The 27,419-nt window shown below is 41.4% G+C and overlaps 1 protein-coding gene across 3 annotated transcripts in view; it reads right to left on the bottom strand.

Annotated features, from left to right (window-relative positions):
• The window catches only part of immp2l (inner mitochondrial membrane peptidase subunit 2), a 150,566-nt gene that overhangs the window by 96,928 nt on the left and 26,219 nt on the right, over positions 1-27,419 (bottom strand). The window lies entirely within an intron of this gene.

Below are 27,419 nucleotides of genomic sequence, written 5' to 3'. Positions count from 1 at the left end.
AAGCTGTGGTATGCTTAATTGCCACACACTGAATGAGGAATTAAATTGCATTTTGAGACGATGGATAACTGTTAAAGTTCAGAAGGTATCAGTAGGCAAAACAATGCATGGAAACAAGAAAACACAATAGACATCTTACAAACAAAGCTTCCATTAGAACTCTTTGGCCCCTTTGTGCAATCCCTACATAACACTTGGTCTCTATAAGCGTTTAAAAATGGAGAGGGGTTTGATATCTTCTATATCTGGCCAAGGACCACTGCCCTTGAAATGAGATGCGATGAAGGATTCTTTAAACTCTCAGACCACCTCTAAGCTAATGCACAGGCACTTTATTAGTCATGAATTGGGCATATGATTTCATGCTTTTTGATATACTTAATCCTGGTACAATTAATCATTCTTCCATTGTAACAATGCTGGAGTCTCTGAAAATCCAGAACAAATCCAACCACTCCTTAACATTAATCCATTAATCTGGGGACTGCCAGTTAGACTATGTGAGGACTTGCACACATTGCAAGAAAGCAACCAGTGTTATTACCCTTCTAGCTGATTTAACAAGTTGCCATGTCTGAACTTCGTATTACAACAAATGCAAGAACCTTGACATTCAAAATCACTCCGAAATGAAAAAATAATTGCGCCTATACCAAAAAAAGAAAAAAAAAAAACCTGGAAGTTCCACCGACTCATCGGCCGACACCAGAGGAGAATCTCTACTGGTGAACTTCGACAAAGTATGGTCTGCCCCACTTGGTGAACTCACAGATCTACTTTGTGCAGCACTGGAAAAAAGTGCAGGCTCCCATTTTACTCTGTCTACAATTCAGCAAACAGAGCATAAGAGCCAATGTCTTACCAACATGGAAAACAGCTTTATTTTACTACAGCAACTGAACTGCTTGATTGGAGGAAATGTCCTCTACACTGAAAAAAACAAACAAACCGCTAGTAGAAAAGCTGGATGGTTTAGAAATTGATTCCCGAACGTCATATATGCAAGCTGCTAATATCCCCGAGAAACTAGAACAATCTGACCCTGTGAAATTCATAAGCGACTTTTTTTACCGAGGTCTTTAGAGATGCTTTCTTTCCATTCCTACTGATCCTAAACAACACCTATTGGATAGGAAGGAGACCTGACTCCACCCACCTGAATTAAAGCCACAAGTCAGGATTCCATGCATCCGTATTTCCATTACCTTTGGTAGTTGGAAAGGGAATAGAAAAAGCTAAAAAGCTTACTTGTAAGAGCAGAAGGCTCTCCATCTTTTCAGGTTAGAGCAGAGTCGTTTCCCAGAAAGGCTAGGAATTCAAACCGGTTTAAAACCAAGATGTGTGAAAAGGAAGTAAAGCACCCCCGCCGACCTGTGGACACTGCACGATGGTGTGAAGCATTTCTTCAACAGCCCATCCAAAGTACAACAATTCTACAATCACCGTATTCCATGTGCTTCAGCAAAAGCAGGTTCCCACACCACTGCTGCAGGCATCAAGAAATAGTGAACACAGACTGGAGCCTTTTAAAGGTTACTGACCTACTTAAAGGTGACTCATTCACTATATTTTTTTTCCCACATTTTAAACATGATTTTATTTATTTGATATGGCCTCTGTTGAAATGGCAAATTCCTGTATAACTTCTTATGTACTGCATGTTGAAGTGACAAAATGGTGTTGACTGTTGAGCTATATTTGAATTATAGTGAATTGTGTTGATGTTCTAACTAAACGAAAGCCATACTGCTGCGATCACCCATTGTGTACTGTCCTCTACACAGCCTTAGTGGGTTGACAGTCAGCTAAACTCCCAGCCTTCACACAACTCTGAAGACAAGTGCTTCTTTAGCCCACAGGTTTAATGGTTTTAGGCAAGGGAAACACTTGTGTTCAGATTCATGTGAAGGCTGGGAGTTTAGATTTCTATCATACCACTAAAGGTGTGTAGAGGACAGTAGTAAAAAGACAATGCTGTTGCAGGGCTCAGGATGGAAGTGATTTGAAGAGATGAGGAGAAGAGTTGAGGAGAAGAGTTCACCATGTGCACTGAAAATAACAGAACTACTTCCTACTTCCTGTCAGAGAGGAAGCATAAAAGTCCCCCTAATACGAAAAACATACAAGCGCACAAGAAACCACCAGTAGATGGCAACACCTCACATTTCGCCTATTAAGAACATGGAAAAACAATATGTACTGTTAAATATGCTTAATATTTGCTCAAACTTCAAACTCAAATAATCATAACTAATTTACCAATAACGCACTGTAACGGCACACGTTGTCATCTTATTTTGTAAAGGAGACTAAGGAATTGTTTGTGTGTGTTCACGTTTTCTGTTGTAGTAGTTGTTGGGAATGTGTCTTGGATGTATTTGTATCTTGGGATTATAATTTTTATTCCATCTTTTGCTATTAAATTATTTATTTTTATTACATACACTTCTTCCTTGAGATTTGTATGTTTTTGTATAGATGTATCCTGAGCTTTCCTTTCTACTCAGTCTATATTACCTGCTTTACCATATCAACACAATCCTTGAATGCAGGTGTAGACAGGGACTCAGCAGTCATGTTTACATCTTGTAATGTAAAGGGTATTAATGGCTCAATTAAGAGGTCCAAGGTTCTCTCATATCCAAAATACTGCAATTTAAATAGGTAAATCGCTTGGAAAAATTCTATGTCACAAGAACCAAAATAACATTTTACTTCAACTTTAATACCACAGCCAAAGGAGTTGTTATTGTGTTTTAATCCCACAGATACTATCTATGATCCCACATACAGATATAGTATTGTTACAGGTATTTTATTTAAGTTTTTCTGGCACACATTAGTGTCTATGCCCCAATTGGGATGATGCTGACTTCGCAAACAAACTTCTGTTCTCTCTTCCCAAGATGCACACTCATCACCTGATCCTCAGATCTTAGTTGTGTCATTGACCCCAAACTTGATTGCTCAAACCCCAAGGGTCTGTAACTTTCAGCTATGTCCAAGGCTGTTTCTAAATTTATGACAGAGACCGGCATCACCATGGTGGCAACTTAACCCCGACTTCAAGGTGTTCTCCTTTTCTCCTGTACAGCAACTGTTCTCTTGTACTGATTACTTTTTTTACTGGCAATAGGCTCCTGGGGAAGCAGGTACCATCATGGTTCCTTCTTTGGATTGAGAGGTTGCAGACTTGAATCCCACTTACTACCGTAGAACTCTTACTATCCAGTACAAATGTCCCACTTGTATAAATGAGTAAATAATCATAGGTACCTTAAAATAGTAAATTGCTTTGGAGTAAAGCATGAACTAAATGAATAAATGTAAATAAATGACAGCAATGAACTCTTTATCCCTGATGTCAAGGCATTCTTTTTTCCAATATACCCTTCATTCTCTGGCACTGATTATGTTTTTATAGAGGATATGCTCATATCAGCAGCAGAATCAACTGACTACCTTGCTACGATTACCTCTGGTCAGTCTTGTGTCACTTGACATTTAGATCTTTCCTCTTACATTGAGATGAGATTCAAACATAGGTCCTTCAAGTCCACAGGCAGAAGCTCTAAGAACGATGCTACCTGCTGCCCTACTGATCTAATTTCCAACTCTACTGACTCACTTATTGAGATACAGAAATCAGAGGTGACTCCTTTGTCTGTACACTTGGAATCATTAAACGCCTTTCTGAGAGGCCACATACTTTTGTACTCAGCTCATGTGGTTAAGGCTCACAGGTTTGCCCTGAAGGACCTAACAGATGCCACTGCAGAAATGGATCAAGAGTATATTCTAAATCCTCACACATAGCTACTCAAAAGACCGCTTGCTCACCAAACTCAGTTTGATATAATATGTACTTCCAAGGCAGAAGATCTACCTCTTAGCTTTCTAGGTTCTGTATACGATGGCAGTGACAAAGCCAGTCATTTCATGGCTGACCAACTAAAGCATAGATATGCATTCTGTTTAATTTCAGAAGTCAAAGTTACCTCTGGTATTCTACTTTCTAACCTTTATGACAGAAGCTGCTAGTAGAAAACAATGTTTCTACCTCTTATTACTCCAATAATTAGATATTGAAATTTTCTGCACACTCTGAGAATGGATAACATTATGGATGGCCTACAGAAACCAATGGTTCACCCGTTTTTCATCAATAATCTGGACTCTACTTTGTCTAGATGAGATTATTCGGGCGATTAAATCCATGCAAAGTAATGAAATGCAAGGCCATGATGGGCTCCCACCTGAGTTTCATAAATAATTTTTGACAAACTTGCTCCTTTCAGAAACAGTCTTTGGGTAACAACACTTGGATGGATGAGTAACCCCTTGTAAGTAGTGTATCTAGCAGTGTAGTCACCTTGGTAAATAAGGTGTGTGGGCTAGTAACACTACACAGTATCCGTTGTAAGTCGCTTTGGACAAAAGTGTCTGCTAAGTGAATAAATGTAAATGTAAATGTAAACACTTAATCAAGCTTCAACGTAACTTTTCAAAGAAGGAAAGACCCAAGTGAATATCTTAAAAGAAGGGACACATCTGCAAAAATATCTACATTATTACAATTGGAGGAAGTGTCCTTATAGGCAGATGACCTCTTACTCTGTTACCAATCCTATACCAGGTATATATAATGTAGTGCCTCTTTAGAAGGAGATGGGTTAATACATCAATCTTAGGTGCTCAGTTAAGACTAATGCAGTTGAAGGTTCTTCACAGATTTTACCTCAGTACAACCAAGTTAGCTGGAATTTATCCTGACACTGACAGCAATTGTACCTGATACACTCATTACCCAGCTGATCTCACACATCTTTTGGTCTTGCCATAAACTTGGAAACTTTTGGACTTCCGTCTGCTTTGGGGCTACTATCAAAATTTATCTATACTTACAACTATGCCCACTGATATCAGTCTTTAGACTCCCTGAAAACATGTCTGTATTGACAGTAAAGCAGTCAAATATTTTTGCTTTTGCTTCTTTAGTCAGTCGCAGGATACTGTTCTCATAGAAATCTTTACATCCCCCTATGTTTCTCCCTGTCTTAGAGACATGTCCTTCTGTCTTAAAAATTTAACTTCACTTTGCGAGGTTCTATGAACTGTTTTACTCTAAGTGGAGCTCCTTCAGGAGGGCACGGTGACGCAGTGGGTTGGACTGGGTCCTGCTCTCCGGTGGGTCTGGGGTTTGAGTCGCGCTTGGGGTGCCTTGTGATGGACTGGCATCCCGTCCTGGGTGTGGCCCCTCCAGCCTTATGCCCTGTGTTAGGCTCTGGCTCCCCGCGACCCTGTATGAGACAAGCAGTTCAGACAGTGTGTGTGTGTGTGTGTGTGTGTGTGTGTGTGTGTGTGTGTGTGTGTGTGTGTGTGTGTGTGTGTGTGTGTGTGTGTGTGTGTGGAGCTCCTTCATAGAATACTCTGATAACTCAAGTGATTTGCCTCTGGAGTAAGTGTAAATCTTTGGATTTGGTAAAATTTCATCAACGCCTAATGTTTTGCAATGACCCCCACTCCTTTTTTTGTCTTTACGTATGCTGACAGGTATTTGTTTCCATAACTCTGTTTGTATAAGCAGTTATCTATTGTTTTTAAACTGTGCCCTTCCTTTGTCCTGGTACTTGAGTGCAGCAGGAGAAGTGCTGCTGGGGTTCTAGCTAGAGCCTGCGGACTGGGGTAGCTGGGGAGGGTTATGTGTGCTGTTGCTCTGTTATTCTTCTACGAAAAATCCACAAATCATTTTTTAAAATAAATATTTAACACGGCAGCCTAATACTGTGGAAAGGTTTCATGACTTACTCACCGCTGTGCAAGCCACTACCTGCACAGTGGTGGCAAAGCAGTCTACCAAATCACAGCACAGCAACAAATACACAGCAATATGTTGTTTTGACAAAAGCATAAAGTCTCTCAAAAAAGATGTCTCAGTTTGCTGTACTAACCACATTTAATGCATCATATTCTAAAAGAAGCACATAAAATCAAATAATACATTCAGAAACGGCTCATATAAAGGCTAACACAAATTGCCAGTCAGAAAGCAAAGCCCTGTGACTATTCTCACTGTCTTGCTGAGATGTAAACTTGAGCTTCTACTTTGCGTGGTCCCTTTTAGATGCGCGTGTCCACTCTGGGCTGTATGGCACCTGTTTGGAGCAGTATGGAATCTGTGTCTGCCATTAAGTGAGGGCTTCCCAGGTCCAGGCTTCACCTATCATTCTGGTTGTGAAGCACATCAGAAGGACTGCCACAGATGGAGTGCAACAGCATCCCTGCTTAAGGGTGCAACAGACAAGGAGTCTGCTTATAGCTGCTCTCCCAGGTGATGATGTAAACACTGTAAGCTGCACAATATTGATGGACTGCTTTCCCTCTAATTAGGGGTGAGCGCTCTCCATGTGCGAAGAGCAGTGACGCCACTAAACCTTTAAGAACATCCTCATTAACGGCACAGGAAAACACCAAACTGCACTGTCTGACGGTGGATCAAAATGTCAGACAAGGACCAAGTGTACTAGCAAATGTGTGAGATGTATTAAAAATTGAACACCACACTGGTCTTTATACACTCAAGCAAATGACTGAAAAATTTATTCAGTGGAAATAGAGTACAGTTAATCCTCGACTTATGACATATAAACACTTGTGACAACCTGCACTTATGATGGCCATCCCATCAGCAATAAAGCTGGTCCCCAACCTCCCTGGAGAGCTGAGAGGTTAACAGAGACTTGGCACACAGACCTTTGGGGGATTTGAGCTTGGGGTCATTCATATACACACACCTGCATATGACAGGCAAGGGGAAAAAAGCTACTTTTTTTTTTCCCCAGCAGAAATTCTACTGAATGAAATTAACTTTCATTAAGACCAATTAGGACCTGAGAATGTCAAGCAATCATTGCACAAGACCACTTGTCCCACGAGTCAAATGTCACTCCTTTGGCCTAACCCAACAACATTTCAGCAATTGCAATATTTTCACTATATCCACTTCACTAGCACAAAGCGCAGATCTTATCCATGTCTCTCTGGGTGAAACATGCATCCCTTGAGCTCAGTTTCTCACACTTCCCACAGCCTTAATGCTGAAAAGAGCCATCGATAAAAATCAGGTGTTAGATCTCCCAAAGTTCATCTCCCACCGGAGATGATTAAAAAATAGGCTGAATAACAAAAAAAAAAAAAGAGCTCAGTGAAGACGCTAAATACAAAAGTGCTAAAAACCTCCTTTTAGCCAAGGATGCTGCAAACTGATGACTTTAAAAAACTTCCTATAAACACAAAAAGCCTCGCAGATTTTCGTTAGGGCCATCGGTCAAACTTATAGCAATGCTTAGAAATGCCCAAAACACAAGCGCTGCTGAAAGAAATCACAATCACAGCAGAGCCACAATAACGCCAACCCCACAGGGTAGCAGCACCAAAACGTTCATGTCTGACTACAAAAATAACAGAGCATAAGGTTAATTCAGCTACAGCCAGAATTAATTACACATTTAATTAACATCTTCAGTGCTCATTTTCAGGTTTCTTTAGTTCAACTCAAAAGATATAATTTCGCTGCTTTATCAGTTGAATCCACATGGAACAAGTTTTAGACAGATGCCATCAGTGGCAGACAACTTCTACTTTACTTTTCTTTTTTTTAAACTTGATTTTTCAGTGACCTGCCTCACAAACCTGTTGAAATGGGAGCGAATATTAAAACATGCTTGCTTCTTTCAGGGAGAAAAGAACAGACTTCAAAGTGTGTCAAGGATGAATTGCTCATGTTTTTCCCCACTGCATTTCCGTTAACCTGGCAATAAATCTGAGAGGAAGAGGTCTAGGGGGCCCGTTTGGGTACAAAGATGGCCACACCCATTTGTGGGCCTAGTGAGGAGAATGGGCCGCTCAAGAACCAATGGCCACGGTGGAGGGATAACGAAACCTTCTTTCATCCAACATTTTCTGCATAACTAATATCTGTAAAATTATATATTCTTTAAGCTTATGCTTTATTCTTTGAGCTTATGCTTTTCTGTAAAGCAGCTTACAATGATTTATTTACACAGCTGGGTAATTTTTTTTATACTCTATCAAAAGAGCATACCTTGATCAAGGGTGGATCTTTGCTGGAGCTGAGATTCAGTCCTGGAACCTCCAAGCCCAAAGACAGTGGCTTTACATTTATTAATTTAGCTTATGTTTTTTTTCAAAGCAACCCATTTATACCAATGGGTAACTTTACTGGAACAATTCAGTTCAGGTACAGACTATGCCACCTACTGCCTATTAACATTATGCATTTACAGTATGAACTGTATGTCTGCTGAACCAATTCAGGTTATATAGTTTTACTCAGGGGATCAGCTGAGGTCTTTACGCCTACAGCTATGTTTAGGTGCTTAATCACACAAGAGAGATTGGTGCTCAGACCTCCTGCAGGAACCCTGATGATCCTGGTATAACCGGCACTGTTGTCGTCCCTGCCTCCACGATGCTTTCAGCAGACCACAGAGATAAGATATGAGGGAGTGGGGATAGAGGATGCGTCTGTAACCCGCTTTTAGTTCAGGCAGATCTGGGTCAGATCTGCGTGCGGCCCACGCTGCCCCAGGCTGGGCTATGATGGAGGCCCAGCAGGCTGGGCTCTTGCTGATCTGAGCTTGATTATGTGGAACTTGGCTGGCCTCAAGACACTGCGTGGCCCCCTGCTGTGGACCCACGCAAACATGGGGTCTGAACCTTGGCCTTCGATAACACAGTGCTCACATGAGGCCCAAAAAGAGGGAAAAAAGGGAAAAGGAGGGCTGTGATGTAGCTTTCACTGGCACTTGAGCACATACAGTTCCCTTGTCGTCTGTGCTTGGGATGACAGGGCTCTTCTCAAAAGTGGACTAATGCTGGATTCTGGGGGTAATTTGGAAGCTGCATGCAAGACGATCAACGGGCGTCTGGCTGGCTCACCGACAGGACACTCTTCTCATCTTGGCGGTGGAAATGGCCAGCTCTATCCAGAGTACAGCTTCTCAAAAACAAGTCGGAAAGTTTTGAGAGGTAGAAAGAGCAACAGTGATGAAAGAGGGGGAAAAGAAACACACATGCGCGCACACACACACAAAAAAATAGGTGTGTATGTCATTGGTATAGTCTGAGGAGGCCAGAGATGCTGCAGAAACAAGTGTCCCTCTGCCCATCTGGCTCTTTTCACTCCCTTCCACTGGCCACAAGGCCTGTTTCCATTCCCCACCAGACGGGGACATATTATTGCTGCGACAGCTCTGTCGCCAACAATGGATGCCCATGCAAAACACACAACATATGGAACAAGTACAAAGTCCTCACAAACAGAGCCTTAAAACTATGTCCATTAGTACCCAAGATGTAATGAGTGGCACGGTAATTTAGGAGAATAAATGATAGTCTTGGGTCTATTTATATCATGTGCCAGCAACTAATGCAGATGGTTTCACTCCATCAGAATGCTTGTTCCTACTGAACCCGGGGCTTGAGCAAAGATTTCACGGAGAAAAATGGGGCAGATAAGCATTTTGATCTCCAAGAGAGAATGCAAGAAAAAAAAAAAGTCTTCACTTGGCTTCCATAGTAAAACCATGTCAATGGCCGGACGAAGCCAAAAGCTACTGCTGCTTTACTATGCTGGAGATGGACATTTGGCAGATGCTTTGAGAAACATAGTAGCACAGTGATGTTATGAAGATCCACACCTGAAGGCTGGATGTGGTTGAAGAGTAAGAAAAACTTCATTCTAGATGCCAATACTGTATCATAAACGTTTATTATGCAGCAGCAGCAGGGAGACACACACTACTATGTTCCGAAGTGGGGGCGGGGGGGAATTTTTTATTTAATATTAAAAAAAAAAAACCCCTCAAACACACACACACACACACATTTTCAGAACCGCTTGTCCCTTACGGGGTCACGGGGAACCGGAGCCTACCCGGCAACACAGGGCGCAAGGCCAGAGGGGTAAGGGGACACACCCAGGACGGGACGCCAGTCCGTCACAAGGCACCCCTAGCGGGACTCGAACCCCAGACCCACCGGAGAGCAGGACTGCGGTCCAACCCACTGCGCCACCGCACCCCATCACCCCTCAAACAGTTCCTTAAAATGATCTCCAAGAAACTGAGTTTCTGGTGAGCCTGACAAGCAGCAGGAGAGCAGAAAACTGCACACGCTTACGATCAAGATGGCCCAGTTCTGCTTGAGGCAACGAGGAGGCCACATTGACAGCTTTACACAGAAAATCTGTTCTGCGGCTCCCGCACCCAGGGTGGGGACCAAATTTCAAACCTGAACTTTGTAACAGCACAAGAGCAACGGATCCACCGCAAAGCGCAACGCGGATGTCCTCTGTGGGAAAATTTAGCGACTATGAGGTTACATTAATAGATTTTATGAGTTCCTGTTATTGATCCAGCAGCATGTCTGACCCAGGCCAGCTGAGCAAGCTTAAGCCATGACCGATCACAGAGCCATTTAATGCCCATGAAAGAAGGAGAGGTCAGCAGTATTATTGTGCTACTGTGCATGCTATAATCCAGATCCTTTTTAAAATATCATTCTTTCCTCACAGGACAGCACAGGATACCTGTAAGCTCAGGTAAAGTCTCACTTTGACTGCCTCTCCACTCTTCCTCTGAGTGCTGGTACAGAAGCACATTATGTGTGTATATATACATATATATATTTTAATACTTTAAATGTTTCATATACACCTCTATACATTATGCTAATGAAAACACTGAACAACAAATTAAACCGTGTAAAAATAAAAGTAAAAAAAAAAAAAAAACACTTCAAATAATCACTACTCATTTACATTTGCTCATTTAGGCAACAATTTTCTTCAAAGCAACTTAGGGTTTTAAGATACTTACACAAATTTACCCATTTATACAGCAGAATAATTTTACCTGGAGCTGCTTAGTGTAAGCATGTTGCTCAAGGTTACTATAGAGCAATAGATGACGTTCATACTGGCAAGCTTTGGATCTGAAGGCAACAGCTCTGACCACATATTAAAAAAATGAACACTTTAAAGAAAATTAATAGTAAAGTCAGGAACTACAAAGAAAAGTACAAAAAAAGAAATCACATATCTATTAACATATTACACATTAAAGTCCTACCATTTCCAAAAATTAGAAAGGCTATAAAAATATTTCAATTTGTGGATGTCTATCAACAAAAGCACAAATATTTTAGAAAGTACACACGTGTATAAGCTCTTGGTCATTCTTCAAACGCAAGAGTCCAAAAACAGCAATTAGCTCTGGTATGGGAGTCAGAGGCAGTACAATTACTATCAACACAATAACAGGTAAATTAAGCACCTGGCAGTTGTCTGTCAGTAGCACTCTTACTCTGGCAGGATCAAAAGATGTGGTCGAGATCTGAAGCCATGAAAACTGCAAAAACAACTCAATAAAATGCGAGACTGCATAATGTGACAGGCAAAGCAAGAACACCAACACGGAGGAAGGTCCTTGTTTATGATGTTCGCCATCAGGCTGCCAGTGAACAAGAGCTACGGTTAGAATTTAATTAGCTTGAAATGACACAAAAGGAGGAGAGAGATTACAGTTGAGAGATGGAAAAACTTTTAAACTTAAAAGAAAAAAAATTCCAGACAGAATCACTGCATGTTTAGAATTAAATACCTTGGGCCATGGTAACTAGCAAATAATGCTATATGCCAGCAAATTAAGGGTTCCTAACACAACTGGATTGAATGAACATATAAGATTTAAGGTTTATTGGATTTCATTGTGTAATTTCCAACATTTGGAGCACACTAACATCTGTCAAAGATACTATACCAACCATAAATGCTATACATTTACACAACATAAATTCTAAACATTCTATCGAATCACTTGATAAGACACACACACACAGAAACACATGGCATGCCTAAATAAAATAGAATAATTTTTAAATTTAGACATTTAAGATTGAGTATGTCACTTAATATGGATTTCTGCAAGTATGGCTCTCGTACAAGTTCAGAGCAATGATTGTGGCCCTTTGCCGAAAAAGATCTAACAGCACTGCCTTATGGTGTCAAGCCAAGAAAAGGACTGTTGCGACAACATTGCTTTCACGGAAGGTTTCCAATCAGATCTGCAGCGAACCTTTTAGACGCCATGATTGCAACGTGAGCAGTGAAACATATTCTGGGCTGGATCTCCAAGTTTTGTGCTTGCTTGGGCCGAGCGTGTTGCACCATCAGACCTTCCTGACCCAGCCCATAACAATTAGCTCAATGCAATGATCATGCACACTCAGACCCAAGCAGGAGTATGTGTCTCTTCTCCAGAAACAACAAAATAACACATTTTTGAAAAAGTAAAACCATATCAAAAGGAGTATCCGAATATATCTTAAACATGTCGGAACGCTTATCAACTTTAACACTGATCCAAAGACCAATAAAAGTATTTAAACTAGAATGAGGTATGAGCAGTACCGAAATGCTCAGGTGCTTCTTTCCCTAACTAACTAGGAGATTTCCCAGTGTTCTTGCAGGTCAGGTAACAATTGGCCCCCGGTAAACATAGTGACCAGAGTCCCTGCATTCCAAAGAGCCCCAGTACTTACTCTGAATTCGCACAATACGAATACTGTGCTGTACAAATGGGTAAGTCATTCCGAAGTTGATTATGTAGCATTGTAAGCCATCTGGAACAGGCTGAGGTTGATAACAATAAGAATATATACAATTTAATAATAATAGGGTAGAGAGAGTAGGAGTATAGTAATAATAATAGTCTTGTTTTATTTAGTGCTTGCAGTCGTTTATGACAAATTGTATAAACCTGACCCCTTTGTTAATCTGTCACTTCCTTAAAGCAAATCTGACTACGGTCCTCTGGATGAAGTCTCTGCCCTTTGAGAGCTCATCGGCCTTCCTGAGATCACACACCGCCAGCTAACAGGACTTTCAGAGCGGGGGACAGAACTCGATGCAGCGTTTTCACGTCCTCCGCGGAAAATGTTGTCAATGCAGAATTTTTTGCCGAAAATAAACTGCAGCACAGAGCAAAGAGAGAATAATGCATGCAGCTGTGCCACCTGAGAGCTTTTCGCAATTCCTGAATTCTAGATTCACACCATGTCGATCAGTGTAACAAAATGGGCTTAATGCCACTTCTGAAAACACTTACTGCACCTTCTTTAAACACGGTACCAGGCAAGAGTGTAGAGTGATACTGTTTCATAGTGGGCAGGTGAATAAAATGCAGGTTTGTGGTTTTAAGGTAATACAGAGGGCACAAAAGAACAACACAGGACAACAGGCTAGTTCTCCACTCCAAGTTGGAGTGAACATTGAGTCAACTATTGTCAAACAAACGCAGTCCACACTCCCGTCAAAATGCAAGCATCATTTAAGAAAAGAAACAGTTGATAATGACCATGAAATCATAACGGGAGGTTCTGTTGAAAAGATCACACATGGATTTGAGACATATTCATGCCCATAAACGAATACCCTTAATAAGGTATGTGCTACTGTGGTAATTAATACTGGTATTCATAAGCAGTTTTGCTCCCAAGGAGTAAAATATATGAAGTTTCTAACATTTTTTATTGATGAAGCGTGTCTTACTGCTTTGGTCGTGACCGATTGAAAGCAGTTGGAGTGTTTACCACCGTCTCCTTGGAAACCGATGGTCAGACACAGCTCACTACCTTTCCCACTGTTTGTGTCTCCAGGAATTTACTTATCCATAACTTTATTAACTTCACATTAGGTGCAGTCTTCCCTTACTTCGTTCTGAACAATCAAAAACACTCAAGAAGATTGCGTTTCCACGATCGGAACAATGCGCTGTGCTTTCTCAGTGACAGGTAACGTTTAACGAACTGTTCCTATAGGGCTACTTGTAACAGATATGCAAATCAAATGTACAAACCCTGTACAGTACAGTGTAATAATTATATTTTCATGCTGCACTATTATTTCAATTTATTTTTATAGAGTGCTCTTCTATGCTGAACAAAGGACCAAGACACGTAGTAGTAATATAGACACAAGTCTAGCTATACAATAAATGACTATAGGAACTATACTATTTAGTAAATCCAAGAAGGTGAACTGGCCACAAGAGAGGAAAGGAGAACCAAAAACTCTCAACCAAAAGGTGACAGAAACAGCCTTCCAGTGGCTGGCCACCCCTCCTGGGCATTCTACACAGAAAATGAATGCCAGCAGTAACAGCTAACAGAGCAAAACTATAGAGCGTTCCACGACATTGGGAAAAATTAATGTGTAGGTGCCAATATGCTGATCTTGTCAGGTTTTATTTCCACTTTCGTGTCTAAATCTATTTTTAACACCAAGAGAACATTCACTTTTTGCTTGCTAGACATTTCAAATAAAAAGTAACTTGGGTGGCAACAAATGAAAATTTTTGTACATAAAATGCAATCGATGCTATATACCCAAACACCAAGGTAGACACAAACAATGTGAAATACGAGTGTCTTGCAGCAGCACAGTCAGCAAATGTTATCATACAGCAGATGAAGAAGGTCATCATTAGTCAAAACAACCAAATATCAGGATTTGAAAAATTATCTTTGAAAAATAAGGTTACTGGGACAGCTGTTGTAAGTCCGTGTCATTGTAAATCACATACGCTATTGAGTACTCCCTGTATACAAAAACTTTGTGAGCAACTAAAAATACCTACAAAAAGAATATATATGTTACATTCTGCACTAAAAATATACAGTATGGCATACTGTGATTGGTGTATTTACTTACAGGACACCCTATACTTTCTTCCACACAATTGTGCTAATGCTGCTGTTCTCTATATGGCCCAGCTGAAAGATCTCCCCAGGTTCCTTCATATAGACAGTGCTCAGTAAGCACACAAGGGGATGTGGCTGGCAGGAACCCATTGGCTTTGCACCTGTCTGGGAGTTGCGATCCATATGGAAATTAGTGACATGAGAAGAAAAAATGAGGGCCACAACCAAAAGCATTAAAGACAGGGACAAACTGTGAGGCTACGAAGGCCAGCCTGTATAGCAATGAGCCGTATGTCCCACAAAGCGCCTTTATTTTCAACACCTGAGCTGTGCGCATTTCATCACAGGATATAGCAAACCAAGATGCCAAGAAGCACATCATCCTACCACCCTAATCAATAACTAAGATCAAATCATATTATTCCTGAGCTCACAGTAAAACATCAGTGCAGAACTGGGTCTTAAATCACCTCGCCATTACCTCAGTGCAAAGCTTTAAAGAAGTTGTATTTTAAGTGATTTTCATTTTCAACAAAACAATACCAGTAATCCCATTAAAGAGGTAATGAGCTCAAAGCTCATATGCTACGAAAGGCAAAGGCAAAATAAATCCAAGTTTTCTTTAACAATGGAATTACAGAGAGGGCCTGTCTTTTAAAAGATAACGCGGTATTTAGCTTCCAACAGCTACGCAGTAGGGACAAAATAACAGTCAGCAAAGATAACACTGCCAGAGTCAGCCAGTTGCCAGCAGCAACATTAAGAGTCCAGCGTGTATCAGAAATGTGTCACACATTCATGAATATTCCTCGCCTGCAATGTGTGCAGGGAATCAATACTGTAAACGCAGTACATTCCTGTGGACACAAATGCAGCTCCGCAAAAACTGTGTAGCTAGAGAGGAGGAGAAGAGAAGCACACAAGTAAGACTGATTCAACTCGTTTCCTAGGCAACTGGATGAAAAATAACCATATGAGCTGCACTGTCACTGCAGTAGAACAAGAAGAAGCTGGAGAACCTCAGCAACATGGAGGGGGTCTACCAGCACCGGTTGTCCCAAGGCCCAAGTAGTGAAACCACTGGGCAGAAAGAAAAGGGACCCTAACAAAAGCCAATAACCAAGTTCCAAAAAAGTACTACATTGTTCAGATGATCTAATCTCATGTGAAAAATGCAAGGGCTTCCACGTTACATTTAAATTTAACAGTTTAGCTAATGCTTTTCACCAAAGCAACTTGCAGCGCTAATGTGCTTACAGTGATTTACCTACTGGAGCAATATAGCTGAAGTACCTTGTTTAAGGGAACTACAGCAGGAGGTGGGATTAAAACCTGCACCCTTCAGAGCCAAAGGTGGCGGCTCTAACTACTGCATCATCGGCTGTCTTGGTATGAAGTTCTCACTGAACAACAACAAGATGTGGAGAGGCATTAAAATGATTCTAAATTTGATTTCTCAAAGAGAAAAAACTGGACAGAGGGTGCTGCGACATGCAATACTCGGGGGACGGGGGTGATTGTCGAGGCAACATGCCACCTGTTTGGACCAGGTTTTATTACTGTCTGCGTTCTACAAGGCCTGCACGACAGGGGTGGCCCTCGGTCATGCCAGCACCGGTGCTACTCTACCGCTCAGCCTGTTTGCGGGTGGGCGAGCGCAGCTGTCAGCGGTCGATAACAAGCGCACTAACACACTGGAACAGAAAGGCTTAACCTGTTACCTTTTCAAGTATTTATCTCCACCTAATTTATTCAGAAAATCGTCTGATGTTCGAAAAACGGGAAAACAGGGATTGTTTATCGAGGAATCCGAAAGGCACCGCTGCACGGGGGCCTTCCCTCACAGAAATTGGATTTTCAGTGCTGCACTAAAGGTGTTTTGCACAAAATTCATGATTTTTAGGTTAAAAGAGGTATATTTAAATAATATAAAAAACTAGAAAAAGTCATTTCCAGTTTCAGTCTTCCTCTGGGAAGCAATAATATTGAACTCAAAAATATGAAATATGAGGATGCTGCAGAGCACACAACAATAATCAGCCAGGATTCCGAGTCAATGTATGAGACTTGTATGGAGATGCTCGTGCACTGGGACACATGGGGACACCACCCCATTTATCACCTTGGAAGCAGAACCCATGCAAGGAGCCATGTCAGGACTGCAGAATCACTTCAAGGTGGCCTGGCTGTGGCCATTCGCACCACCCACCAGCTGCCCAGCCAACCCTCGTTCCACAATAACATCAAGTGCAAACGGTATTTAGACATCCCAGAGTTAGACTCTGGGAAGATGAAGCTTTATCCGCAAGCAGAACTGAAGTTGGAACACTATAAATAAAGCACTGTTTATTATTTTTATTTTGATCTGACATTAAATGTCTCCTGGAAAGCAGATTATATTTCATGGCATAATTTCTGATCCCTCCTAATTGTGAAGAAGGCTCACTGTTCGCAGAACAGGGTTTTAAATTAGGGGAAAAGTTTAATAATTTATTAAATATCTGAAGACCTCATTAAAAGTACTGCAACATACACTGCACCCCGCAACACACACGATGAGATACCAAAGCATAGAATATAGGCTTGCACTCTTTCTGGCTAAGAAACACCAGATGCCGATGCCAAAGAGAAATGTATCTAAATGTATCTCTGCTTTCTGAACCACAATTAATTTTTAACATTCAGGGATGTTTGGCTTTACAGATGCCACAGATGCCAAATATATGGAACACCAAGACAGCATTTTCTTCTCCTTTACCCTACTAATAATGAACCATTTCCATGTGAGCAACCAATCCATAACTTCTTTCGGTGGTCATTACTCATTAAAACCATGTTCCACAAGTCAAGATGTGTCTATGAATGTCACAGCCAGCACAGAGAAGGATTTTGTTCTGGGAAAATGGCATTACTGGAAGATGGGCCGCACACCTCATTCAGCCTCTAACGTATAAACGGTGGAACTGAAGGTGACTCATTCCTTTCAAGGTCTTTCTCACTTAGAGCTCATAAAATACAGCTCTGGGGATTTGGTTAGAGTTTCTTTTTTGTCTTAATATTTTTCACTCACCTAATCAAAAAGAGTTTCTTTTCTCTTCCGCAAAAGTCAGCCAATGATTTAGTACCATACAGAACCAAAGCAAGAGCACTGTCCCTTGTGTGCATCTATTGTACAGGACAGACTCAAAATAAGTTCCTTCAAAAAGCAAAGAACATCGGAGATCATCTATCGTGTGGGTTGAAGCTGAAGATGATCGGTGAAATCACATGACCCATAAACAGCCAAGGTAAGGACTTCTGTGCTAATCCAGTGGGTCTCTACCTTTCATCCCTCAAAAGCTGAGGAAGTGTTTTTAAAAAAAAAAAAAAAAAAAATTCAAAATTCAAAAAAGAACTTTGCAGAAAAAATTTGAGATGAGAACTCTGAGCAAATGTCAATAAATGCATGGTCAGGGAATTATGTCCTGCTAGCAATCAGCTCAGTTTTGTCCTCACACATGTTTCACCCCCCTTGGAGAAAGCATCGTGTCAGCAACATCTGGAGCTGTCGAGCCCTGCAGCGAGTCGGCACGGGTCCACCGCAGTCACTCAGGAGGTTTCTAAACATACCGGTTATGGAGGATGGAAGCGTGAACAAGGCCCCGTCATTACCAATCAAACATCCAACTGGCTTTCCCGCACCCACCTTGAAGGACCGCATCTCCAAAACACCACTCAACCTAGAGGCACAAATTGGGTTAGTGATGCTTGCAAGAGTTCACTGTCAAACATAAGAAGCGAGGCTGAGGTGGGGAGGCTGACTGAGAATGCTTCAAGGCCTGGAGGCCTACAGGCCGGTTTCCTATGGCGTTATCCGACAGCACTAAAAAGAGAGGCCAAGCACTCATGTAGACACACGGGCATACAGCTGCTACTGACGACAGCGGCTGTGCCCGCGGTCAACTGCACCATTTGTCTTCATGGTGCAGATGCTCTGGAGACCTCAGTAGATGTACAGACTTGTAAAATTGCAGGCAAAAGCTCACCATGAGTGGCGGCGACCAGGTGGGATGTCACATCCCAAAGAAATGGTGTACAAATCATTGGCTCCAAAACAGAGGAGGGCCTGGGAGCACCTGCAAGTGCCAGTAATGAGTCTCCACGAAGGCATAATAAAGCCCAACCGCAGGAAGAACAGCCATCAGTCTCCATTTGCGCTGGATTATAAATACCTGGAAATCAGAGCGGAGATAAGAGACCTGGACAAGCTCAGTGCCCACATGGGTAACTAAACACACACACATACACACACACAGAACCTATTTGCAGCCTTCCTGGATTTTAGTGCTTTGCGTTAGACACAGGCAATAAAAAAGAAGAAGAAGAAAAAAAAAACTCTTTTAAATCTAAAAAGCAGTGACAGAGAGAAAATGGAAAGATCAATCTTGATCTTGGTCCCTCTGCGGCAAACACTTTTTTCCTTGAAATAATTGTGACGGACAGGTGAAGGTTGCAGGAAGGTCTTCAGGGGAACATCCTCATGGTGCTTAGCAGGTGTGTGTGTGACACAGGAACCACAATACCCAGCATGCCTTAGAAACGCACAAAAAAAAAAAAAAATCTTGCGCACACATACATTTACATTTTTTTAAAAGTGATGTAAATGTAAAATTTCCTACCCAAAGTTATCCCAGTTTTGTTTTTTCCTCACTAACTAATTTGGGCAATAATAGTGGTACGTTGGCAAAAGTTTTGCTGATAAACCGTGACCCAAAATGCCTCTTCTAAGACTACTACCAGCTTTGTTTTTTGGCCTGCCCCATTGCTAAATCTAAAATGGACCCTATTAGCGATGGTTTGGAAAGAAAACAAGAGGAAGGCTATAAACATCTGTGGCTGTAGCCATTCAGGTCCACATTAGGATGCGCAGTGGTTCACATAACCGCAGGCAATTTTCAGCCTCTCCTCCCAGCTTTCACGCAGCACTGCTCTTGCAGTAAAACATGGCGTTGCCGTGGTTACTCCTAACATCGGCCGGCTTAGAGCCAGCTGTAGCACTTCTGTTTGAGCCTGAGACTCCCTTCTCGCAGGTGGCAAAGACACCCCCTGTCCTACCTGACCCATGGCTTTTCTGTTGAGGCAGAGCCATGACATTGTGCACACATTGCTTTCCTTGTCCCTTTACCCACAAATGAGACAAGCTGTGTCAGTCTCGTGAACTTTGAACCAAACCAAATGCGACAATTATCAATTACAGTGATGAGAATCCTTAGCAGCGTGCCAGCTATCATGATATAGCAAAAATTTTGCAATCATCATCTTAGGCCTGGGGGGACGCAGTGGCGTGGTGGGTTTAGCCTGTGCCCGCTGTGTAGCGGGTCTGGGCTGTGAGCCCCGCTTGGGGTGCCTTGTGACTGACTGCGGTCCTATCCTGGGTGTGTCCCCTCCCCCTTCAGTCTTGCGCCCTGTGGTGCCGGGTAAGGCTCCAGCTCGCTGTGAGCCCACTCGGGACAAACAGTTGTTGATGATGGATGGATGGATGGATGGATGGATCTTTGGCCTGTTACCGTCATTCTAAATGACTGTTTTAACTTCCTTAAGATTTTCAGCAAAAGCCTGTTACATTAAAGAGAACCCTTGATGTTTTCCTGGTTACAGAGAAAACAATGACATTTAATGTATGACAAACAGATCATCTCATCTTGTCTTTATCTTTAATCGTAACTTCTTGATGAAGCATAAAGGAAGAATCAAGCTTTAACTCATCTGTAAATGTGACAAGCTCAAATGAAACATGCACAGACACCATAATTTCACTTAAAATATTTTTATTTGAGGGGGTGCGGTGGCGCAGTGGGTTGGACCATGGTCCTGCTCTCCAGTGGGTCTGGGATTGGAATCCCGCTTGGGGTGCCTTGCGGCGGACTGGCGTCCCGTCCTGGGTGTATCCCCCTCCCCCTCCGGCCTTACGCCCTGTGTTACCGGGTTGGCTCCGGTTCCCCGTGACCCCGTCTGGGACAAGCGGTTCTGAAAATGTGTGTGTGTGTGTGTGTGTGTGTGTGTGTGTGTGTGTGTGTGTGTGTGTGTGTGTATTTTTATTTGTAGTAGACTGAGATTTTCACCAATATTTATGGATTATTTCACATTTTTAACTAGATTTTAAAATGGGTTACGGCAAAAAAACTGCATTTGATTATATACATTACAGTATTCACATTCTTAGTATGATACATTTCATTTATATATTGTAAAATAAATTCTCTCTATGTGAGCTGGATGCCTATCGCAAGTAAAAGCACTCCATAGGAGTCAAATGAGTGGGAACCCAACCTTGTCCAGCACTACCTCAGCCTTGCATCCAGTGAATACTCACTAACAGCCTATGCGTGGAGTTAAAATCTGCGAAAACTGTATCTCCCAATATGGAGGTAAATCCTAGACTGATTTTCTGTCCTGAAAAGGAACACTAATGTTCAAATGAAAATATCAAATAATGGAATATATTCATAGTGGGGGGGGGGGGGGAAACATGCTATTAAAATACTGATTTTCCTTTGCACCACTTTGATTTACACCTTCTTGTCCTCAATGTGTCAACTGAATATCATGCCTGCTAAATCCCTGTTACATTCTATGTTTAGGCAATTCCCCGTTTCAAAGTATGTGCTTACACTGTCTGCACTGGCAGAAAAAAAAAAAATCCTCACACGACACTGTCAAAAAAACAGCCAAACTCTTACAAAGCATGCCTTCACTAGCATAAGCAATCTGTCTTTTTTGTCTCAACTTAATATGCAAAACTATACCCTTAAAAAACATATCTCACCAAAACACACAGCATATATGCAGAAAACATAAGACTGTTTCAGAATTTTAAAATAATAAATGCTTGCCCCTTTGCACAGATACTGACACACTGCTTGGGATTAAATTAAAATGACAACCTATTTAGCAGGAAAACACCTATATATATTTCCCACACTCAAGGGGACATGCTGACAACACCAGTTATTTGCCCTAAATGAACATGCAACAGTCACATAATTCCTGGCACTATTTAAATTGACACAAGATTAGTGTTTGTACGTACACATAATGTACACACCTCCTCTGGGTCATTCCCATTAATGTCTGTACAGATTTACATTACGCATCTGTGGTGCAGCACGGGGCTGAATAATGGGCCCTGTAGCACAGGCCAGTGGTTTTCCCCACCCAATTCCAATCCGAGCAACATCTCGACTTGCCCCTCCATTGCCCCAGGATTCACACTGGGGGTTGTTTCTCACACTGACACCGGCACCCACTGCTGCAAGGAAACAACCAAGCTGCCATTTTTCTTCCTCGACGCTGCCTTACCTTTGAGTAATGGAATTTTACTCCGATCAACTTTCCAAACGAATGGCGACTTTGGGGGAACCCATCTGAACCGAGAGAACTTGGCCTCAGCAAAATGTCCATTCATCATATGTGATAAGTGAAATGGAACACAGGCTGAATCATAAAATACTTGGCAGCAAGCAAGCAAGCAAGCAAGCAAATAAATAAATAAATAAATAAATAAATAAATAAAATAATTTTTTTTGGAAAACCCAGAAGCTGAGAAATGCTGAAGAATAAAAAGCCTATTATGCGCCCTAGGGCCCACTGGGGCTTTATGCCCTCATACCTGCGCCAGGGGCTCTTCGGCAGTTGATCATGGTGGCCCAAACTCTTTTCGGAAGAGGAAAGGGAGTTCCTGATATCTCAGCGAATGACGACCGCCCTTTTAAAGTGTGTTTTAATTAGTGTGGCCGTGAGACTGATTTTAACCAGAAATGAGCCATAAAGCTCTGTCCAAGCCTGGTTCGCTGGACATGAGGAACACGCATCCCCAGGCATTGCCTTAAAGTACCGTTGTTTTGTGCCTGGGGGCACTGCAGCAGAAGGGGCTATTCTTGCTCGCAAGCCAAGCGGAATCGGACAAGTAATGACCTCTGCGATTTTCTTTCTTCCCATGAATAAAATATATGGCAACAATAGCAATAAAACTGGGACAACAACATTTTAATAGCGCATTAACATTCAACCACGACTTGGCCCACCCGTTTTGTGAATCCAGCAATTAATACCTAAATTAAGTCTTTTGAGGAATACGGTTGCTTTGCATAGAAGGCCTGGTTATAAAAGAAGAGAGAATTTACATTGTAATGTGCCACGATCCATCTTTAACATGCTCCATTTGGTAGCGCTCTGAGCACTAGAGGAGAAACCGGCTGTTGAGCTGCACACATTGCACCTGTCTCTGCACCAGGCCGTGAGCATGACCGCATGAGGGAACCCTGGGGAACAGATATGCACCTACTCAACAGAGTAAAGTGGTTACCTCCACACAAAGGGGCAGAACGTTGAGCTTAAGATCACGTCAACGACTCTCACGAGTTAACGTCATGGAACAGGTGCTCTCCTGAGCGAATGTTGATTTCTGCAGAGTTGCAGCAACACACACAATGGCCTTTTCAGAGATTTCTGCTCAAATTATTAGCACGTGTCAAAACCCTAGCTCACACTCCTGCTCTGTACTTTAAAGACGAACATTTTTCAAGATGGTGATGCCTTTGGTGGTTCCGCGCACAAAAGGTAAAGTATGGAGGTTCTCAGTTCTGGGTCTGTTGTGGAAATCACCTTTTCCAAACTCACTTTGCCCAAGATCTCAAGTTCATGTATGGTGTAAATGTTCATGCACCGTAACTTTATAATCATGCCCAGGTAAACCTTTACACAGCCACTACTCCTGTATTGTATGTAAATGTTTCTGCACCTTTTTAAATAATAATTTAAAAAATTGTAAGAAGGCGATCAGGATTTATCTATCCTCAGTTTTATGCACCTACGCGTGCGATGAACATTGGTGCATAAAGTGGAAAGAAAAACTTGGTTTACTTGAGAATCACGTCTGCAACTATGTCTCTCTTTCTTCTAATGTAATGCACAAATTGTATTTTCCCTGACATGTATGTTGCTCTGGAGAAAAGGATCTGCTAAATGAATAAATGTAAATGTAAGATGTCATTCACTTTACCCCACCAGGTGGAGAATAATGTGGAGAGGAAGTGAGAAAAGAGATTAATCTTGGAATTATTAGCTCTTTTCTTCTTATATTTCTTTTCCACTCCGGCAAAACTCTGTTTTCCTAACCATCTTCTATATGCTCAACTGTTTCAAGATGCTGTCTTTGGAAGCTTGCATAGTTTCGCTGAATTTGACATTTTTCTCATGTTCTGCTCAAAGGTCTCTCTTAAGCTGCTGCTTGACTATTTTCACTGCCCATAATGCATTATTAACTACACCCATTCATGAGGTAATAAGGCTCATTTGTTCCATGAATCACCCCGTTAGGCAAATTTCTGTTGTGACAAGGTCAAATTACATTATTTGTTGTATTGATAAAACTAATTGGTTCTCAGGTGGAAAATACGTCACCTAAAATTAATTTAATGCCAGGATAGAAGGTATTGTCACGCATGGAAATAACACCATCATGTTTTATAACAACAAAACAAAAAAATAAATTCTTGCTTTTGCTAAATTTTACATTGTCATTATCAATGACCACTCATCCTAATGTAGGATCACAGAGGGCAGAAGTCTATCCAAGAAGCATAGGGTGCACTCTGGGTGGAAACATTGACAATTTAGCTCACTGATATTTATGACAAAGAAAAAAGTTCACCAGATCACTTTCGTTCTGCAAAGTATGCAGCTGTTAGGTGTTGTGTAGCATTACTAATCAATGTTAGATGTGTTCATTTGATCACCAGATTAAGGCCTCATTTATGCAAGTGTAAGGGTGTTCATGTTATCACATAATACGCCAATATTTAGTTATATTATTAAATATATCAATAAATAATTATATTATCCTATTGATCAAGGGCAGTTAAGAGCTTCACAGCTCCTGAGCTGCTGTTTGGGCATTACTTCAAATCCAGCTTAGGGATTTGATGTCTGCACGTTCTCCCTGTGTTCGCATGGGTTTCCTCCCACAGTCCAAAGACGTGTGCAGAAAAAAAAGCAACAGTACATCACTTCTGTACCTTCTCTTAACATGAAAACCATGCAAGTGGCCACTATGAGTTGAATTTGACGAGACAGCACTCACTCTTACCCTCATCCTAGGCAAGTGACATCAAGTCAAAGGGCAGTTTTAAATTAGGTCACTTGCTAAGCAGTTCTGTAAAATATGAAATTTTTATGAAGCCATGGATAAGGGTATGGGCCAGGGTAAACAAAAACTTTTACAGAAAAAAAGGCTGCAAAATAAAAAATTAAAAAAAAAAAAAAAAAACTGTAAATGTAGACTTTATTTTGTGTTGAGTGAGCTGTAAAACAAAGACATGAAATCCTCAGTACTATTACACCAGCAGTGCAGGAGAAGCTGTAAAACAGGGATGAGCTGGACCACTGAGCCTGACACTCAGCAATTTACTGACACACCATCTCTCACCTGCCCTACTTGTAAAACTGGACTCAAAACTGGACCATCATCTTTAAGCAAAGAGCTTTTATACTCCCTCTTTGCGAGAAAGAGAATACAATTAAAAAACTGAAAATAGGTAAACATACAAGACATTTAACTGAAGTGTTGCCTTTTATAAACCAATTTCAGCCAGTTTAAGGGCCGTTCTTTTCATAAATTCGAAAGTCTTTGCAATTTAAACAGGAAAAGTGCAGATGTACTTTTATTTAACATGTTAAAAATGTAAGAGTACACATAAATATTAATTAGGATCCATTACCCAGCTCAGCTGGAACCGTGGGGATTGAGGCCATCCTACGTACATCGAGTCAAGTGAGAAAAGCACGAGGACAAGCAAATGAGGACATGCATTCCAAACCCCAGCCAATGCTCTGATGCCAGCACCACGTCTGTACCATAAATACAACTAAAGAAAACTGGATTTTTTTTTTTTAATCCAATGGTAAGTCATGGTTCTAACAGTAGGTTTTAAGGTCAGAGACCAGTCCATGTGGATCCCCATGTGTGACAAGCTCCAATGCCTGATTTCCCACTAGACCCTGTAGGCACAGTGCCTAGGGCTTCCAAAAGAAGGAAAAAACGTTTAAGCAGGAAAAAAGGAAAAAAATAAGGAAAAGAATTGTGAGATTGAAGTTTAATGCAACTAAAGTCTTCATTCAAATTCTCTTAGAATTCAAAACTATATTTCAACATTCCATAAATTCAAAGCATTTTTAAAGAGTTCATTTAGCTTTCTCAACCACATTAGAACAGTTTGAAATGCATTATGTTGAGTGACATAATTCAGTTGCCCCTCTTATTGTCTACGAACTCCAAAATCCTGACCCTGGTAAGCGCCCAGCCCCTGAATGCCCCATCTCCCGCAGGACACCCACAGAACATACCAAGGTCATCATCAGCTTTGGTGGCATTCTGTAAAACAGAGGCAGAGACCAAGGTGTTAAAAGCAGAGGGATGAACAATAAGTGGGTCTGGTATGGGTTCAGGAGCCATGCAACTCAGGCTGTCTAAGCAATGGATTATACACAGCCTAACTATGCCCTACTGCAACCTACCCAGAACAACACAGCCACTGGATCTATTGTTTCCTGTATCCTCTTCACAGCTCTGCCACAATGTGAAGAAAGAAAGGACCATATACCGGACGAAAAGCTTTTATAGCCACGTGGATTTAGAGCGAGCAGCCAAAACTGTTACTGCTCGGAAATGTCAGTACCGCCCCTGCAAAGTCTTCTGCAACTTGCCCAGCAGAGCACAGATTTGAACACACTTGATTGTGACTTCAGCTCTGAACTCCAGACTTTTTTTTTTTTAAAGCAACCCATGAAATGCACACGTTGTTCCTTTAGAAAAACAAATTATGCTTGTGGGAACCAGTTCTTGGGAAAGATCGCAAGAAATCGTTATGTTCACGGCCGTGTACAAAATAAATCAAGTTTGCAACAGCTTACACCGTAGCCAGGAGAACTGGCCTGTCTAACGAATAAAATAAACAAAAAGCGTATCTTTCACTATGCACAGATGAAGCACCGTGACAGAGACATTTTACTTATCAGCAAAAGCAACAAAACGAAAAGATGCTGTAAATAAGTCATTACTCACAAGACTGAAATATTCCTCTGTACCACTTGTTCTCAGTACAAGCATCAGTTGTACCAGGGACCTTGAGTTCAGGGCCAGAAGACAAACATCACATTTGAAATTGAAATTCATGTTTTTTTTCCTATTTTGGTGAGAAGCAAGTGGCAAACAAGCTTTTTTTTTCTTTTTTTTTTAAACTGTTAAACAAATCCCTTGTGATGTATCCGTCAATACAGATACATTTCTTGCAAAAAAGACTGCTTGAGAATCTCAGCGTTTAAAGCTATGCGAATGTGGGACACAACATGACTTCCTTGGTTCACACTGGGACCTGGAGAACTGGGCAAATACCAACAAAATGCAGCCTCTTGAAAGAGAGCATTTGTTTGCAGAGTAAAATCCTACATGTTACATGAACAACCAACTATGAATTACATTTATTGCAGCTGAGACTAGAGTCATCATATGATGTATATATGTACGTGTGTGTTTTTGCTCGTGTATACATGTGTGGGGACTGGAACAGTGCAATTGTTATAACTGAATAAACACAGAT

This window comes from Scleropages formosus, chromosome 2 (assembly GCF_900964775.1).
Source record: "Scleropages formosus chromosome 2, fSclFor1.1, whole genome shotgun sequence".
Lineage (NCBI taxonomy): Eukaryota > Metazoa > Chordata > Actinopteri > Osteoglossiformes > Osteoglossidae > Scleropages > Scleropages formosus.
The sequence above is the reverse complement of the archived record's forward strand: the minus strand, read 5'-3'. Positions and strand labels throughout refer to the sequence as shown.